Below are 16,635 nucleotides of genomic sequence, written 5' to 3' on the forward strand. Positions count from 1 at the left end.
CACTATTTTCAAATGTGTACTTTAGTCATTAATATGTGAAAAATTATACATGACTGAAAACCGTGCTCAAAAAATAATTTTCATTTTCAGAGACGAAAATTCAAATAAATCAAAGGAAATGAAAATATTTTGCATTAGATAACACATCTACCATTAATATTCGGAATTAATGACTTTTCCAATCATCTTTGTTAAATCAAATTTTCTAATTTCAATAGACAAAGCCAATGAAATCAATACAATATATGTTTGATGAGAATTAGATAATAATCTTAAATTCCTTTAAAAATTATGATAAATTAGTAACTTACCCAAAAGAATAGTTGACGTTATCGTCCAGCGTGAGATCTGTGGTAACAACACCACCTAACTGAAAGACACACATTTGCTAAAAAAGCATCACTTCTATTTCACAGGCTAATAGGTGTTTAAAGCATTTGTCTGAAAATGGAAAAGTAACAGGGACAGTGGCAGAGCAGTGATTTATATAGAGCTGTGAAAAGCATGACTTTTCAATTAGTATCAGATGTATATCAGACAATTATTCTGCTAAATTAATTTGGCTCATTTTGATATCAAGTTTGTGCCTATGTATGTGTGTGTTTGCACTTTTGGAAATGTGATGATAGCTACTGATGTGTGAGATCCATTAGCAGATAACTTTGCTATCAGTTCCACAGTGTCAGTAAACCAGTGCCATTGGGTACCTCAAACAGACACTCAGAAAATTCCAATAAAGGATTTTTTTTTATTTCATTCAATGTATGGGATCGATGCAAAAATGCTGACCGTTTAAAATATTTCAAGTGTTTATGAATTATATTTAAAATCAGTTCAATGATAACAGAGGCTTAATGATAACAGTGACATTTATATTACAGGGTGATATTTAAATACAGACTTGGGGCTACAAAATATTTTTGTATAAGTGTTTTTCTTAAGAGGTTTTTGAGCAGAATTGGAAAAGTAGATCAAATTCCACATTTGCATGTTGGAGCCCCTCTTTTGACCATCATCACCGCATGGTACCCCAAGTAGTCCTGGGTATGACCCAAGTAAAGAAACTTTTAAGAAAAATATTCCAGACTTTATAATTACATTTGAAGAAATGATGTTCTGCCACCCAATATTGAGTTGGTTGAGCAACCACTGCTTCTCAAAGATCCAATCAAATGAGAAATATGGTTATGGATCTAAAGATAGATTTATTGGCTGAAACTCAGTAGGTTGGGAGATGAAAAATTCAAGTACTCAAAATAACTTCACCCACACTGAAAAGGGAGAACTAAAATTGAGTTGAATTTGATTATATCCAAGTGACAAAGTCTCAGTAACAATTGAAATTATTGCTGCTTCTCAGTGAATTTGTAAGTGCTGAGAATAACACGCATTCTCCCCATGCTTTGCCCACAGCCTGTTTATTGACTGTTCCTGAATTATTGCTTTTCATGATAAATTGTGTCTAATAGGTCAATTGTTCACTGAATTCTGCTTGTTGCTTTAAAAAATGGATTGATTCTGAAGAGGGAGTCTTAGAAATCTCTGCTTTTTAGTCCAACTGTCAGAAATGTAGGTGACAGCCTGGTCTTAAAACTAGCATCATGGGAATGAGTACTTTTGTGGCAGAAAGCATTTAACCTGTGTATAAAAATTTATATTTCTTTGGATATTACTGAAATTGAGTTAAACTAGAAGACACTAGAGGTGTCTAAAGAATTGCTTGCTGTGAGGAAAATTTTTCACACATTTGGTAACAAGAGTTGGAGTGTTCTTTGTGGGAATGAAGGAGATACAGAGTAGATATGAGGGAGGATTTTTCTTATATAAAAAAATTATTTTTTCTATATAAAAAGCTTGATTAAAATTATGTGTGGAATAGTATACTTTCTGTCAGTGTATTTCAAATTTTTGATACATTTTGTTCACACTTAGCTGGAAATCTTTAATAAAAATATTCACAACCAGATATAATTAAAAGTCGATTTTGAAGCTTCCCAATAAGTTTAACTATTTTGTATGCTTAGGAGACCAAGAAATTTAGTTATACTTATAAGCATGGGACTGTGTCTTTTTTATACAGTTTAAAATGTTATACATTTAAACAAAATGTTGTTTGAATCACCAGGAGAACAGTTACAAAGCTTTCAGGTTTAGGTCTCGGTCATACAATGATCAAACACCCATCCCTTTCACCAATGCACATTTTCTACCACTAAGAACCCCAGTATACTCCCCCATCCCAACCCTCCCCCTGCCTGTGTGGTAGATGATTTCTACTTTACTCTCTCTCTCTACTTTGATTACATTCAATTTTTCGACAGAATACCCACCATTATTATTTGGAATTTTCCCTCAACAATCAGACCTGTCGAAAAGGCATCATTATATAATTTGTTTTCTATTGCTAATAATGAAGAGCATATAATGGTGTGCAGCCACGACAGCAGCCACGCAATTTTGGATTTCTGGTATTTTCGTAATTAAGTCTGGAGGAATTTCTGCCAAAAGCTGCTTAGTTCCAAGATTAGTCTGTGTGCCTCTGGGATCATGGCCATTCAGGAGACAGAAGCTCCATTTGTGGGCAGCTACTCGGGGTCTTGTCAGGGCAGGGGGAGGGGCCGGTTCCACTGCCCCCATCCCGAGAGTCCCCATGCATCTCATCATCGCAAGCTTGTACCTCTCTGTCCAATAGGCCCTGTAATATGGTGGTCACCATGCTGCTGCTGAGGGACCAGTGGTATTATTGAGTGACACCCACCTCTGTGTTTGGGGTGATCCTGGTGTTGCTCAAGGAGCATATTGTGTCAGGAATATAATTAGGGTTGACCTCATGCCTTAACCTTGGAATTATTATTATCTGTCTGACCCTAAAGTCAGAATCTTAAATAACATTTCATCTCTAAAATTTTAACCAGAATTGTAAAACCAAGAAAGCTGATAAAAAAAAAGTGAATAGAATATCAGGAGAATGAAACCCTTCTAAATTACAGGTGCCAGTGATTATAGTACTGAGTTAGAAAATCAGCTGTAAATTTGAAGAAAAAGTCATCACTATCACGATCATCCTGTTGTTCATCCATTGCCTTGAGCAGACACCAGTAACGTCTCCTTCTTCCTAGCCCTGAGATCTTGGGGCTAGGAAGAAAAAGTAATTATTTAGAAAATCATAAAAAAGAGTGTCTTCAAAATACAAAATGTGTATTGAATATAAATACAATTAACAGCTGTTAGGTGTATGCATATGAGAGATGTCTGAGGAAAAAAGCAAAGCAAATCAGAGAAAATGAAAAATGATCTATTTTTTGGTTTATTATTTGTTTCTAAACCAATGTTCAAAGGTGTAGCATTATATCAGTTTAGTATTGAAATGCAGCTCACTGAATGTAAAGGTAGATCAACAGAAATTGTTTAATTTTAAGATTATAGAAGTTATTCAATGATAACAATAAAAACATTTAGAAATTGCCTGACAGTATAAGTCAGTTGAATATATGATCAAATTGCTTTCCATAAAATAACAAGTGAGAAAGAAGCAGAAAAAGTCTGAAGAAATAAAATCTGAATCTTATAATATGATTAAGGATTACAAGATATCTATGAAGTTTAACAAATTCCAAGTAAAGTAAACACAAAGGAAAACAACTCCAGACACCTTAACATTTTTCTGAAAGGGAAGTAAAGAAAATCTTGAAAGAAAATTGGCATGGCTCAAACAATAATAACAATAAAACTAATGAGTGATTTTTCATGAGAAAATATGAAAATGGGGAAAACTTGAATATGCTTTCAAAATGATTAAAAGAGAACAAAAAACTTCACTAAGAATTCTGTATTCTACCCTACTATAATTTAAAAAGAATTATGAAATAAAAGTTATAGAAGAAAATATTGATGGTATATCCCTTGACACATCAGCTATATTCAGAAATTCGATTCTGATGGCAAGTGAAAGAAAATTAAGAATAAACAAATGAGACCATATGACATTAAATACCCTTTAGGATAACAAAAGTATCTACCACAATGAAAAATGTCAGCCTAGAAATTAGGAAAATGTATTTAAACATCACAAATTTGGTTTGATTTTCATATTATATAGAGCACTAATACAAACTCTCTCTTTCTTTCAAAGAAACAAAAAATACACTAAAAATGAGGAAAGATAGACGTAGACTCTTATGCAAAGAAGACAGATAGATTGTCTATAAGTACATTAACATAAGGTTCATCTTCACATTTCATTAGGAAATGCATATCAAACTGACAATTATATGCTATCTCATAACTATCAGAGTAGACTTTTTCTACAGATGTGTTTAAAAAAATGTGTTGGTGAGAAATATCCAGGTTCTCATGGAGTCGGGAATGGATAATCTCTCCATATCGCCCTATTCTTCCAGGATCCTGTCATGCACACCTACAAACTGCTTCTGACGCTATGTAAGCTCATTTATGACCCAGGGATTCAAAGATAACTCTCGGAAGAGAGCCACAAGGTAAAGAGATGCCTCCAGGCCCCATAATCACTTTACAATCATAAATATTTAACTCCATAACTCTATTTAAAATTTTAAAATTCCTAGAGCACAGGGTCACATCACATCCAGGATCACAGTGACATTGCAATCTCTAAGTCATTTATGTACCAGGAGTAGTACACCACATTTGATGGGGTGTAAAGTAGAAGGCAATTGATCTTGATATATATATATATATTTATATATATAAAATCATTTATATATATGTGTACACACACACATATATATATCTTAGCACACAAGCTTAACCTGTATAAACATGTTGGTAATCTTTTTGTATCATTTTTAGCACATTATTCATAACAAGCAATACAAAATAGATTATTTAAGATTTGCCTTTGGGGCAGGCTTCAGTGGTAGTGGAAAATTAGAAATAATGGTGGTGAGATTGGTGTTGGAATATTGTATCTAATAAATTATTGTGAAAAACTTTATAGAAATAAAAAATAAGAAACCAAAAAATGTGTTCCTTAGAATGTAAAGGAAAAGAAACTCTGGTACACTGTTGGACTATAAATTTATCCAACCACTATGAAAAATTATATTACTTAAAATCCTAAAAGTGGGAATTCTACATCCCCCAGTATATCATTCCTAGATTTTTATCTAAAGAATATAAAAATATGGATTCAAATGGAATATTTTCACCATTATGTTCATAGCAGCATCATTTATAATAGTCATAATATGCAATCAACCGAAATGCTCCCAAAAGATGACTGGATTTTGAAAAAGCAGCTGAGATATGTATGTTGAGTGTAACTGTACTCTGCCATTTAAACATGAAAGTGGGAGAGAGAGAATTCAATGGAATTGAGCATACACTTTGCTTACAGATCTTCTGGGTTTGATCCTTGGTACTGCATGGTCCTTCATGTAGCCTCCCAAGCAAAAACAGAAAAGAATAAAAATATTATTTAAGAAGGTGAAAGTGACATTAGGGACAAAAATGAATGAACCTTGCATGTTTGTCTTGGATAAGTAAACAAAGAAAGTTACTGGATAGTTTCACTCAAGCATGGACTATTAATTGCTAAAGCAAAACAAGCATAAACAAACAAAACAAATTAGGTAATTCTGGAAATGATGGTGGTTTCTAGAAGGGAAAGTGATGGGAAATTAAACAAATGAGCAGAGGGTTTATTTTGGTGGAATGACACTGGAATTTTGGTGGTGCTTGTAGTGGTGAGAATTATACACGTATAAAAGTATGATGCCACTCCCCTGTTTGGCTATAATATTTTAAAATAAAAATATTTTAAATAAATTTTATTTAATAAAAATATTTAAATATTTAATAAAAATAAAAAATATTTTAGAAGCAAAAATTGAATATTTTTAATGTAATTAGCACTGTAATAAACCCCAAAAAATAATAATTCCCTCATTCTGAAAGGAAATGTATGTAGGTGTCAAATCATTTAGTAGAATAGTATTTTGGGAAGAATATTTTTAAAGTAATATATATATATATTCTGTTTGGTTATCTTAAATAAGTAAAAATATTTAGTTTTTTTGTGGCCTACTCAATATGCCAAAAATAGTAAGAAGTCTCACAAAGGAGAGGTTACTGGTGCCCGCTCAAGCAAATCAATGAATAATGGGAGGACTGTGCTACAGTGCTACAGCGCATAAAAACTATACCTCTGTAAGTATTATAATGAGAACAGGCCTCAAATGGATATAATTTGATGGAGATCCTGTTTGATCTTACCTAATATTAAGAAAAAAGTTTTTCAGACTGAGAGATAATACAGTACTTACGTTGAATGCAGCTGACCATGGTCCCATTCCCAGAAGCAAGTATGGTCTCCTAAACACTAACAGAAATAATCCTAATGACAGAGACAGGAGCAATACTTGAGATCTACTGGGTCACTGTCACTGTCACTGTCCTCCTTTTGTTCATCGATTTTCTCAGTGGGCCCAGTAACATTGTGAGACTTGTTATTGTGTTTGGCATATCTAATATGTCATGGGTAGCTTGCCAGGATTTGCCATGTGGGTGAGATACTCTCGGTAGCTTGCCGGGCTCTCTGGCAAAGGGGTGGAGGAATCGAACTCTGGTCGGCCATGTGGCTCTCAAACCCCTAAATTACATAGTTTTGTACTATATCTTACACCATTACACTTCTAACAACTCCTGAGAGGCCTTGGATCAAATTTCTTTGAAGTTTTGATCATAATAAAAACTGTCAATAATTAGTCTGGCATCAATAGGATAGTTACAAGTACTGAGGGACTTTACATTTCTTTAGGATAAGATAATTCCTGTTTCAAGTGCTTTTAATAATTTAATTTAGATACAATTTTCCAAATGAAGTAGAAGGTAATTTTTTAAAATTTTATTTGTAATTTTCGTTATCGTGTGGATATGGTTGATGGTGCTGAATCCTTTGCGGAACCCGGCTTGCTCACATGGTTGTACTTCATCTAGTGTTCTGCCAATCCTATTTAGGAAGACTCGAATGAACAACTTGTAGATGACAGACAATAGGCAGATCAGGTGATAGTTGCCAATGTCATGGATGTCTCCCTTCTTGAACAGTAGTACGGTCCTGCTGGTTTTCCACTGGGACGGAACCTTGCATTCAGACAGGTAGCGTGTGAAGAGCCGAGCCAGTGTAATGATGAATACTGACGGCAGGTTCTTCAGATGTTCTGGTCTGACCTTGTCTGGGCCAGGTGCCGTTCATTTCTTTACGACGAAATAGTGTGTTCGATTTCGGAAGGGAGAACATTGGGAATGACATATCCATACTGTGGAATCTGGTATGTCGGCAGGTGGACGTGGCTATCGAAGAAATCCGAGTCATGGATAATCTTCTCCATTGCCCTTCTGGAAGATGTGAGAGATCCATCAGGACGTCGGAGGGCAGTCATCTTGGTCTTGTAGTTGGCGAAGGACAGGTGGGCATTACGAATAATTTTCCCGGCTTCTGCCGCATCTACCAGCACTTCTGCTCTTCTCTCTTTGAGATCTTCCTTGATCGCATCTCTGCACTGCTTTGCGAGCATCGACGTTAGCTTGAGGTTGCCTAAGGCATGCGCCAAATCATGTTGGCGAATAAGCTCAAGAGTTTTCGAAGACAGGCATTTTTTGTGACTATCTCTCTCTTGGCGTTTCTTGCACAATCATGGAGGTGCTGAACCAGTCGATCTTATTCCTTGTCAATGTTGTCAACAATGGCATCTTCCCATGTTGCTGTGACAGTGCCAAATAGCTCCCAGTTGGTGGTCATTCTGGGAGTTCTCTTTTTAAACTTTGAAGCCCTTTCTCCCTGCTCTTTGAAGTAGAATTTTACACGAAGGAGTTCAAGATGCCGCTCTGTCTAACGTTCATTTATTTAAAGAAGGCCTTTGATTCTGTTGAGATGGAAGCAGTCATTGAAGCCCTAGCCAATCAGGGCATTCAAGCTCAATACATCAAGATCCTCCGTGAGCTGTATTGCAGATTCACTACCAGGATCTCTACAAAGAAGTAATCATTGATGTCAAGAGAGGGGTTTGGCAGGGTGATACCATTTCACCGAAACTCTTCAGTGCCACCCTCGAGAACATCATGCGACGACTGGAATGGGAAGGAATGGGAGTGAAGATAGATGGTCGGGAACTACACCACCTCCGCTTTCTGATGACATTGTTTTAATAACACCAAACATCAGCCAAGTGGCACAAATGCTGGCCGACTTCGACCCTGAGTGTGGAAAGGTCGGACTACAGCTGAATCTTACAAAGACAATGTTTATGAGAAACAGCCTTGTTCCTGATGCCCCATTCGCTCTCAACGGAACACCATCTCCGAATGCAACAGCTATGTGTACCTAGGTCGAGAAGTCAACATGACAAATGACTTGGCACCCAAGCTGCGCAGGAGGAAGAGAGTGGCTTGGAATGCCTTCAAGAGTGTCGAAAAAATAGCTAAGAGGAAAAAGAACCTCCGGCCCCGGGCACATCTCTTTGATTCCACTGTTCTTCCTGCATTAACGTATGCCTCAGAGACCTGGGCCCTACGCAAAAAGGATGAGAATGCTATTCAGGTCTCCCAAAGAGGAATTGAAAGAGCTATGCTTGGAATATCATGTTTCACTCAAATGAGAGAAAGAATCCGGAGTTCTGACATTCATCCTCGATGAAGAATTAGGGATGCTGCCTCGTTTGCCGAGGTGTCAAAAATCAGAAGTGCTGGTCACGTAATGAGATTTAAAGACGACCGCTGGACTAGAGCTATTACCAACTGCATTCCATGGGATGTCAAAAGACCACGTGGCCGCCCACCTACCAGATGGTCAGACTTCTTCATCAGGATCATGAAAAATCGGTTTGAGGCTCTTCATGTTCCTAGAGCGAACAGACACCATTGGGCTACACTAGCACGTGACTGGGACAAATGGAGACGTTACTGGCGCCTGCTCGAGCAAATCGACGATTAACGGGAAGTCAAGTGATCAACTGATTTGTAACTTTGAGCTGGAGTGATAGCACAGCTGTAGGGTGTTTGCCTTGTGCTCAGCTGGCTTGGTGAGCCAGCTTTGATTCCTCCATCCCTCTCAGAGAGCCCGGCAAGCTACCAAGTGTATCTCACCTGCACAACAAGGCCTGGCAAGCTTCCTGTGACATATTCAATATGCCAAACACATTAACAAGAAGTCTCACAATGGAGACGTTACTGGGCCTGCCCAAGCAAATCGATAAACAATGGGAGGACAGTGCTATTTTTAACTTTAAAGATTAAAAACAAAATAATTGATAGTGTTTCTTCATCTTGGCATACAATATTGGCTTGTAGTTTCTAAACAGTTTTAGAAAATTAGAAAGATTCGTGATCTCCAAGAGGGATAGAGGATTTTAGGGCAGCCTCTGATTGCCGTTGCAGGTGTTCCCATAGTTCAAACCATATTTGAACCCTATCAAAAATGGTGCTGAAATCCTGGAAGATGAGTATTAAGTGTCTTATGATGTGTCCGGATAGCATCCTGGAGCGTGGCGGTGGCTCGGTAGTGGAGGTACTGAAGGTAGTGGAGGTCTGCTGGTGAGTTATTTATCTGGTACGTTAGGGTGGGTATTCTGTGTGTAATCCCTGGGTCACCTGCGATTGGTGGAAGCAGACAGAGCAGGGTAGGGTGGGGCTCTTGGTTTTAATACCTTGGTCACCAGAGATTGGTGGAAGCAGGCAGAGGATCTCTGTTCCTGGGTCCATTCAGCCTGGAGACCAAGGTCACAGAGTTCTGCCTACCTAGTTCTGTGGGGCTTCACTCATGCATGAGTCTTGGCCCGAGCGTCCGGAAGGAGTCCTGGAGCATGGTAGAGGCTAGGTAGTGGAGGTACTGGAGGTACTGGAGGTCTTCCAGTGAGGTATTTATCTGGTACTGGTAGGGTGGGTCTTCTTGTGTAATCCCTGGATCCCCTGCAGTTGGTGGAAGCAGACAGGGCAGGGTAGGGTAGGGCTCCTGGTTTTAATCCATAAGAAAGAATCAATCACATCACTCAATTTTCGACACTGAAGAACTGTTCCTCAAAGCATGCCACAAAAGAGGCTTCAGTGGTGTTGGTGTCCTTGTCAACACAAACTTGGCCATGAGCATTGATTCATTTGAATGCCCGACAACCCGAATCAGACGATTACACTTGAATAAATGTGGCTCACTGCCAGCAGTTTCTACTTTTGTTTTCTATGCAACAACATCCAATTATGATGAAGGAGAAATTAAGAAGTTCTACATGGAGCTGGAGAAGTTCTATAAAGAAGGCCACACCTTCTACAAGATCATTGTCGGTGATGTTTAATGCCAAGATAGGACCGAGAAGATTAGCTGAAGAACTCCATATTGGGACCCATGGCCTAGAATGGAACAAACAAGGTGAGAGACTGTCTGAGTTAATCATGTCGACCAAGACCATTCATGGTAACTCACAGTTCTAGAAGGCTGAATCTAAACGTTGGACAGGGGAGTCTCTCAGTGGAAAGTTCCACATCATATTCAATCGACAGTTTTGCCTGACCAATGTTGCTGTTGTCCCAAAATTCAAAATGGGATCATACCACCATCTCCTTCGTGGAAAATTCTACTTCACGAAGTGGAGAGAAAGGGCTGCAAAGTTTAAGAAGAGAAGTTTAAGAAGAGAACTACCAGAATCACCACCAAATGGGAGCTCTTTGGCACTATTGTGGCAACATGGGAAGATGCCATCATTGACAACATTGATAAGGAATATGATCAACTGGTTTAGCACTGCCATGATTGTGCGAGGAACGCCAAGAGAGAAATAGCCACACACACAAAAAAGCCTGTCTTTGAAAACTCTTGACGTATTTGCCAATGTGGCTTGGCACAAGCCTCAGGCAACCACAAGCGAACGTCCGAGCTTGCAAAACAGTGCAGGGAAGCAATAAAGGAAGACCTCAAAGAGAGAAGAGTAGCAGTGCTGGCAGATGCATCAGAAGCCAAGAAAAGCATTTGCAATGCCCATCTGTCCATCACCAACTACAAGACCAAGATGACTGCCCTCCGACATCCTGATGGATCTATCATATCTTCCAGAAAGGCAATAGAGAAGATTTATCTATGACTTCTACTCAGATCTCTTCAAGAGCCATGTCTACCTGCCCACATACCAAATTCCACAGGATGGATATGTCGTTCCCAATGTTCTCCCTTCCAAAATTTGACATTTCGTCATTTCGCTGGTAAAGAAGTGAACACCACCTGGCCCAGACAAGGTCAGACCCGAACACCTGAAGAACCTGCCATCAGTACTAATCAATACACTGGCTCGTCTCTGCACACACTGTCTATATGCAAGGTTCCATCCCAATAGAAAACCAGAAAGACTGTACTGCTGTACAAGAAGGGAGACATCCATAAAATTGGCAACTATCGTCCAATCTGCCTATATCTGTCATCTACAAGCTGTTCACTCCAGTCATCCTGAATAGGATTGGCAGAACACTAGATGAAGGACAACCATGCGAGCAAGCCAGGTTCCGCAAAGGATTCAGCATGATCAACCATACCCACACGATAACCAAGCTCATTGAGGTTTCTTGGGAGTTCAAGATGCCACCCTGTCTAACATCCATTGATTTAAAGAAGGCCTTTGATTCTGTTGAGACAGAAGCAGTCATCGAAGCCCTAACCAAACAGGGCATTCAAAGTCAATAAATCAGGATCCTCTTTGAGCTGTAATGTAGATTCACTACCAGGATCTCACCATTCTACAAAGAAGTGATCATTGATATCAGGAGAGGGGTTTGGCAGGGTGATAACATTTCACCGAAACTCTTCAGTGCCACCCTCAAGAACATCATGCAATGACTGGAATGGGAAGCAATGGGAGTGAAGATAGATGGTCGGCAACTATACCACCTCCACTTTGCTGATTACATTGTTCTAATAGCACCAAACATTAGCCAAGTGGCACTAATGCTGGCCGACTTCAACTGTGAGTGTGGAAAGGTAGGACTACAGCTACATAAACGAAGACAATGTTTATGAGAAATGGTCTCATCCCTGATGTTCCATTCACTTTCAACAGAAAAAACATCTCTGAATGCAAAAGTTATGTGTACCTAGGTCAACATGATGTATGACCTGGCACCTGAGTTACACAGGAGGAAGATAGAAGCTTGGAATGCCTTCAAGAGCGTTGAAAAAATAGCTATGCAGATGAAAAACCTCCGGCTTCGGGAACATCTCTTCGATTTCACTGTTCTTCCTGCATTAACATACGCCTCAGAGACCTGGGCCCTACAAAAACAGGATAAGAAAATGCTATCCAGGTCTCCCAAAGAGGAATCAAAAGAGCTATCCTTGGAGTATCACATTTCACTCAAATGAGAGAAAGAATCCAGAGTTCCATCCTCTGTTGATGGTCAAGAATCAGGGATGCTGTCTCATTTGCCAAGGCATCTAAAATCAGATGGGGTGGACACATAATGAGATTTGGCTATTACTGCTTAGACTAGAGCCATTACCCACTTGATTCCATGGGACATTAAAAGACAGCATGGCCGCCCACCTACAAGATGGTCAGACTTCTTTGTCAAGACCCTGAATGATTGATTTGAGACTCTTAGTGTTTCAGGAATGAGCAGACACCATTGGGCTACACTCACATGTTAAAGGGATGAATGGAGACATTACTGGTGCCCGCTCGAGCAAATCGATGAGTAACGGGATGTCAAATGATTAACTGATTAAGTAAGACTCATAATTAAAAGTATTATATACATTGAATCCCTAGATTATTTGTGGAAGGAACAACAGAAGTTAGAAATGCTGATGTCTTTACTGAATCCCATTTTCTCAACAGGTTAAAAAAGGACAAAGAAAATACTTAAAGTGATATTAAACTTTAGTGACTTTTTTGTCAGGATTCATGGTTTAAAATGGTTGAAGCATTTTCTTTATTTCTTTGTATTGCAACACTGTGAGATACACCATTACAATTTGCTCATGTTTGGGCTACAGTCATGCAATTTTCCAACATCCATCCCTTCAGTAGTGTACATTTCCCACCACTACTGTTCCTAGGTTCCCTCCTCCCATCTATTCCCCCTTCCTCCCTTCCCCATACCCTTGCCTCTATGACTGGAACTTTGCTTCTCTCTCTCTTTTTCTCTCTCTCTTTCCTTTTGGACATCATCATTTGTAATACAGGTACTGAAAGCTTACAATGCATATTTCTTTACCTACTTTCAGCATGAGGCTCTGAATTTGATTCCTATAGTGAACAACAAACATAAAAAAATGTTGACCATTAATTTTGCTACCAATATTTATATATTTGGAAAAGTGAGTTCTATTTTATTTGCAGTGTTTTTACTTTGGGGAGCTTCCCAAGCAATACTCAGAAAACCTTGGAACCATTCATAGACACTCAGCCAACTGAGACATTGGGAACCATTAAGGCTACTCCAGGGCTTAATACATGAAGCCACTAAGGCTACATTCTTTGATGTCAAAGATGGAACCTGATTTCTCAGACACACGATGTTTGGATTCTAGTCCTTTGAGCATCTCCCCAGTATTTGCTATTTTATTTTATTTTTTTACCTTTTTGGGTCACACCTGGCAATGCACAGTTGTTATTCCTGGCTCTGCACTCAGGAATTACTCCTGGCAGTGCTCGGGGGACCGTATGGGATGCTGGGAATCGAACTCTGGTTGGCCATGTGGAAGGCAAATGTCTCACCCTCTGTGCTATCACTCCAGTCTGTATGTACTATTTTAAAGAGCAGAAATATGTGTTATTGAAGCCCCTTAATTAACAAAATAACATAACATCTAAATCAGGAGAACAGAAAAGAAAGTGGTGTCTAGTGCATTCCCAGGTACAGTCTGATGCACAGAAGTAGCAATTGGCCTAAAAGGCCACCGGACTGATGCCTTGTAGCATCTCTCTGCAAACCCTGGTTTAACCAAAGACAAACCATTGAGAGAGAAATTCATAGCCCTTTATTTCCAGTGAAGTAGAAATTTAACTTCCCTTCTTCTTGCAGAATAAAGGGTAAAAGAAGAATGTGAAGACAGAGATACGTAAATGAAAAATTGCTCAAGATGAGGATTTCATAGGGAAGAAAGTGACTCTCATGAGCCACAATCCCAGCAAAACCTGTCATATCTTGGCTTCCTTCCCTTGGAAACAGTGAAATACACATTTGAGCTACTTGTAGATTGCAAGTCTAGAGGTTTACCCTTTGAGTGGTAGAAAATTGATTAGGATACTCTATAAAATTATCCTGAAGCAACCCAAATATGAGCTGTTGTGATCTAGTATTATTATATTCAAAATGGAGACAGAACAGTTATTCTAGACATTTTTATTGCTCAAACTTTATTAGAAATCATAGTAGGATTTATAATAAAGTGTTAGCTTTGAGGGGATTTTTTCAAAAATCAGACGATAGATCTTAACAAAGTAGTCAGTTTGAGTCCCCACTCTAAAAGTACTTGTTACTCTAACTTGTTGAATTAAATTAAGTGTGTCAGCCAGAAAATAAAAAAGAGAAGAAACAAAGAACAGAAGAAAGGAAGGAAAATTTAAATAAGAAATTTAAAGTAAATCAAATGCCTCTGGGTACCTAATGTTTTTCTTGCTCCTATTTAAAAATTGAGACTGAAAATATAATCATGCTTTTGCCAAGACATAAACTTTACTTTCAGAAACTCATCCAATATCTGAATTTGTGTTAATTGCTTATGGATCATTAAAATTTATTATTACTATAATTTTTCTTATCATTCTTATCTTCTAATAATAAGTATTCTTTGTAGTTACTCCAATTCATGTTTTGATCTATGTCAATGAAGCAGACCACAGAGTGTAACCATCCAAAGAAGAAAATTATTCATTATTTGATGTCCCAGAGTGTGTACAAGGCCCCATGAAGACTGTATATTTCAGACAAATAGTTTCTGTATCTTGGATTACTCAAGTACAGTTGTCTAGATCATATTTTTAGAGAGAGTTATTTTAATTCTGAGTTCTGGTATTTTTACTCAATAGTCTTGTTAATTTCTATTTGGCGTATATTAGAGTATATACTGTTGGTTGTGCTAGGGTTTAGCAATGAACAAAGAGTAAGCTTCTCTGTCATCCTGAAAATTATTCTCTAATGGGAGGGAAATAGTTTGGGAGATGGTGAGGAGCATAAGGTAAAAAAAGAGAGTAGATGGAGACAAGGAGAGATGAGGTGGAAGATAACCTATAGCTTGTTGGTACTAAGACTTCAAAGTCAGACAATAGGTGTTTCTAAGAGCCAACAATGAAGCTAATCTATCAGCAGCCTTTTTGTGTGTGTGACAGCAAAATCACAGTTCTTTTAGAAAGCACTTTCTCTTATTTTTCCTAAAGATGAAGTGCTCCTATTTAGCTGGTCAGATTGAAATTCACCATAATAATGTGTTTTTATTTTTTTAAATTGGTTTATCTGATAATTCTAGAACAATCAAAATATATGTGTATGGAATTACTTTGTCCATTGTAAATGGAATGAAAGGAGAGAAGCCATAACTGCATTGCGAGTGTCGTCTAAACACTTGTAAACACCACATCTGCTGTTGCAAAATTGGGAATGAAAGTTTGGCTCGTTTAATAACTAAATTCCAATCTCTTAATTGTATGAAGTTTCAATCTATAACATGTCTCTAATATCTGTGAATGTTTGTATAAACTTTTGACCCATATTGATGCCTCTGTGTGTAGACAATACCTTATCCTACATTTCTTTGATAATTTAATCACTGTTCTTTTGAAAGGAAATATGCAGAATAAAATAATGAAAAAATCTTGACTTTGGTTTATAAAACTGATATTTCCAAGCAATGTGTGGATGGAGGGAGGGAAATGAAGAAGGAGAATAGAGATGACTTAGGGGAAGAGGTGGTGGGTTTTTTGTGGTGGTGGGGTACAGTAACTTTGTATATCAATACCAGAAATGTTAACTTGTGTCATCATTTTACCAACACAAGTGTTCTTTAAGTACTAAAGAGAATGAAGAATAGCACTAGAAAGTGCTGGTGTTCTGCAGTTGTAGAAAGGCTGAAACCACTGGTGTGTGGGCTTGGTTAAGATAGCTAGACCCTGATGGAAGGGTCTGCAGGACAGCTGCTAGTTTTCAGCTGTAAAGTGGTGCAAGAATGGACTGGTTACCACGATCACAATCATCCTGTTGTTCGTCAATTTCCTCAAGCAGGCACCAGTAACGTCTCCTTCGTCCTAGCCCTGAGATTCTAAAAAGTGCCACATTCAAGGCTCTTTCAGGGTTTGGAGAATGAGACCCATCATTGTTACTGGTATTTGGCATATTGGGTACGCCATGGGGAGTTTGCCAGACTCTGCCCTGTGGGCAGGTTACATTCGGTAGCCTGCCAAGTTGTCCAAAGCAAGAATGAGATGATAAGATGTCATTCCGAGAGCTGGTTTTCATAGTCTCTGGGTTTTGGCCATTGATGGCGGGAGGGGGGGGGGGGGGAAGTTGGTGGGTGTGACCCCCGCCGACTGGAAGAAGGAGATCTAAGAGGAGGATGCTCAGCCCTGATCCAAGCAGGCTTGGAGATCTCAGCTCCGGGACCCACATGCCTTTTTCCTCTGC

This window comes from Sorex fumeus, unplaced genomic scaffold (assembly GCF_029834395.1).
Source record: "Sorex fumeus unplaced genomic scaffold, SorFum_2.1 ptg000002l, whole genome shotgun sequence".
NCBI classification, from domain to species: domain Eukaryota; kingdom Metazoa; phylum Chordata; class Mammalia; order Eulipotyphla; family Soricidae; genus Sorex; species Sorex fumeus.